Source organism: Chaetura pelagica, unplaced genomic scaffold (genome assembly GCF_000747805.2).
Source record: "Chaetura pelagica isolate M959 unplaced genomic scaffold, ChaPel_1.0 scaffold47, whole genome shotgun sequence".
Taxonomy (NCBI): domain Eukaryota; kingdom Metazoa; phylum Chordata; class Aves; order Apodiformes; family Apodidae; genus Chaetura; species Chaetura pelagica.
In genome coordinates, this window is record NW_009954140.1 from 4,817,951 (window position 1) to 4,821,952 (window position 4,002).

The following is a 4,002-nucleotide window of genomic DNA, read 5'->3' on the forward strand; positions in this document are numbered from 1 at the left end:
CCTGCCCTGCTGACGTGCTGCGAGGCCCATGCCAGGCTCCACACACCATCTTCCAGGAGCCAGAGTGTTTTTTAGCCCACAGCACAGGTCATGGTGGGGTTAGAGCAGGAAGCTCCAGCTTTATCTTCCAGCCTGCTCGTGTTTGAATCACCTCAATTCCTTGCTTTGTTCCTTTATCGCCTTCCATGTGGCAAAACTACAGACTTGGATACCAGATTTATTTAAGCTGTAACTCCGCCAGAGGCTCAGACTACTTGGCAAACATTGTGTGTGTTGCTGGGCACTGTGTGCCAAGTACCCTTTTCCTCTCCTTGCATGCAGGTGAACTGGAGCTGTCACCCTGCAAGCTGCCAGGTTTGTCAGGTCAATCCCAGAGTTTGGCCTGGAACCCAGAAGCCCTCAGATAGTCTATTTGTAAACAGGAATACAATTCTTTCTGGGTTTTTTTTGGCTCCTAATGTATGGATCCTCCTATGAATCACACTGTCAGACTCACTGGGACATGGTGTGCAGCAGGCAGCTCTTTTCTGTGCTAGTTAAAGCTTAAACATACAAGAAGACATGTCCAAAGGACACAGTGTGACCCCTGCCTCTGCTCTGTCACTGTTCACAGGGAGCTCACAGGTCTCAGATCCTTTAATTGCTGGTTGATGTGGATTTTAGGGCTGTTTTAGGCTGTTATGGCAGCGCCTGGTGGCAGAAGAAACACCCACCCCACAGCAGTCACCTCAGTGCAGTGTGGCACCTTGGGCTGTGCCTCTTTGGTCCCTGCTGGGACACCAGGGGGGGACAGACTGGCAGCATCTGAGGTGTGAAACCCTGCGTGGGGGACAAGCAGTGGCTGCTTCAGTCAGAAACCTGTTTGATTTATTTGTTCTCTACCCCAGGGACTTGTCTGAGATGGTAGTACCTCATGATCCTAGGCTGGGATGGTGCCTGGTGATGATACCCCCTGAGCAGCACCCCAGCTGCCCACAGGCTCACTCAGTTTTGCTGCTACTGAAACACCCACCCAGTAGCTCTTTTGTTCTGTGCACACACAGAGGTGGGTGACTCCTGCACTCTTCTTTCTCCTCTTGGCTGATACAATATTTTTTCCCCTCAGCTCCCCAGTCACTGCCCCCCTGTTATTCCTGGCAGAGTGGAATTGACCAGGGAGGTATTTTTTCTGGCCTAGAGACCTATTTTTAAATTTTTATTATTTTTTTTTTCCATTTCAGATGGACTCCTCAGCCACTGCAAGCTGCTTCTCACAGCTCTCTTCACTGCTCCTTGTGCCCTCTCCCCATGTCATCCTCACTGCCCTCCCTGGCAGCCTTGCCCTGGATCTCCTTCCCCCTCAGCCAACCCCCCGTGTCCCTGTGCTCCCGTTTGCTTCCCTGGGGAATGATGCAATGCTTGATGCTTGTGGGATAATGCTGAGTAGGTATCTCTGTGGGGTTGCATGGTGGTAAGCAGAACACAAAGCCTTGACTTCTTTCCTTCCCGGAGACCATTCTTAGCTTCTATTACTGTTGATCACCACGTTGATAAATAGCACCATAAAAATCAGAGTAATAAATTTAGTCTTTGTAAGGACTTCTGGGAAGCTTTGTTAAAAAGCAAACAAATTATCTTCCCACTTGGATATTTCAGATGGTTTTTACAGACAGATTTATTGGTCTTTTATGAGACCAGGGCTATGTCTCCTACATGACTTCCTGCAGAATGGAGATGAGCCAAGTGCCTAAGAATGATGAGGTGGCATTATCACTCAGCTGCTGCTGATGGGGAGTGATGACCCTGAACGGGCCTGCTGGTTTTAATCATGAAAATTGTGCTTCTGACTCCTCCTGGTGAGGCTGGTGCAGAAGTGGCTACATACAGAAGCCCAGAGGCACAGTACTTTACAAAAATGAGTGCACACACTGGTCCAAGCTCTCCAAGGCAGTGAGGTAGCCATCTCCTCTTGACTTGCAGGGACCTAAATATCTTTGGACACTTTCATCCAGAATCTGCCTAAAATACCATACTTCAGGCAGTGTTTCTTGGTCTCAAAATGAGAGCAATCAGGCTGCTAAAATCCGGGAATTCCTATCTTCAGCTTTCTGCAAGTCCATGCTGTGATACATGATGATTCACAGCCCTTGCCTGGGGAGTCGTCTTGTCTTGTCTGTGCTCAGACTCCACCAGTATTTACCAGTCTGGGAAACTGGATGTCCCACCACCAAGGACTCCACTGGAATCACTGCCATACTAATGCACAGTGCTTGCTATTGGGGTTTCAACCAGAGCTGACTTCTAGATTTGTCTAAAAAAATGAATGTAATGGTGCTTTTGGACAATCTCTGCTCCAGGACAGGGCCCTGAAGGTGAACAGGCTGCAGCAGCTCTGCCATGAAAACAGGCTGGGAGAGTTGGGGTGTTCAGCCTGGAGAAGAGAAGGCTCCAGGGAGACCTTATAGCACCTTCCAGTGCCTGAAGGGGCTCCAGGAAAGCTGGGGAGGGGCTTTTCACTGGAGAAGGCAGTGATGGGACAAGGGGTGATGGTTTTAAACTGAAAGGGGAGATTTAGGTTGGACATCAGGAAGAAATTCTTCCCCATGAGGGTAGGAAGGCACTGGAACAGGTTGCCCAGGGAGGTTGTTGATGTCCCTCCCTGGAGGTGTTCAAGGGCAGGCTGGATGAGGCTTGTGCAGCCTGGTCTGGTGGGAGGTGTCCCTGCTCATAGCAGGGAGGTTGGAACCTGATGGTCTTTAAGGTCCCTTCCAACCTTCACCATTCTATGGGTCTATGATGGGCACTAAAATAGAAAAATGATTCTATGGAGTTCTAACTGAAGGTAACTAAGAGCAGCAAGTAAAGCTCTGTGAGAGCACAGAGCCCACCATGCCCCTCTGGGTGGTGGCAGCTCCTGTGCCAGGCTGCTGGCACCTCCTGCAGGGACATCCTGCAGGGACATCACAGCCAGCTGGCACCTCCTGCAGGGACATCACATCCAGCTGACAGGCTGGGCAGCTCTGCAGCAGCCCCAGCCCTGAGGGCAAATTGCTCCACCAGGAACTCCAGTGCATCAAACCGTTTGTAAAGGAAAGCTGTGGGAACAGCCCTGATGGTGCTGCAAGTTACTTAGCCGGGAATGTTTATTATTTAATTAGACAGTTAATACCAGGGTCTGACTGTAATTCAGACCAGAGCAAATGGAACTGGGCGTTGTTTGTGTTTCACTCCTCATGTCCTTAACAGTGTGAGAACTGACACAGGGCTGTGTATGAACTCCAGAAGAGCTTGGTTTAGCTTCCCAAGGTGAAGCAGTGCTGACTCACACTGAAGATGCTGTTTGCAGGTAACAGGGACCTCAGGTTGACATCACAAGGCTCCTCTGGGAAGCCTGGTCTGCTCCCTGCATTCCAGTCCTGGGCTGCCATCTGAAGTGGGGCTCCAGAGCCCAGGGCAGGGCTGCCCCACCAGCAGGCTGAACAACTGAAAACTTGTTTTCTTCATAAAGAGAATGTTGCAGAACAGGTTTTACACGGGGATCTGATCTTTGTTCCTGATGGGATCTATCCCAAAAGGGCAGCAGGACTTGCCCAAACAAGGAGAGCAATGGGACAGTAGCAGTTTGCAAAGAGGGAAGATGAAATGTAGGGGAGAACACATGCAACTTCTTCCCAATGTGCAGAAACTTCTAGTAATTTTCAGTTACAGGAAGAAATAATGTGTTACCAGGTGAGCAGATCAATGGGATATTTACTGCCACTGTGTTCTGAGAGTATTTCACAAATATTAATTAGTCTTTACAACTAATATAAGCTCCAGCTTCTGGCTTAGTGTCAGAAAACCCTGGACCCTGGTTTCTAATGAACCCATCAGAAGCAGGAACTGTCAGACATTTAAGGAACATGAACTCAGGGATAGCTTTGATCTGTTGTACAAGCAGATCCAGGATCTCAACCAAAGCTGTTATCCTTTGTTTCTTTAACATGAGAAACATTAAAGACATGCCATGGCAGGCAGTTCCTG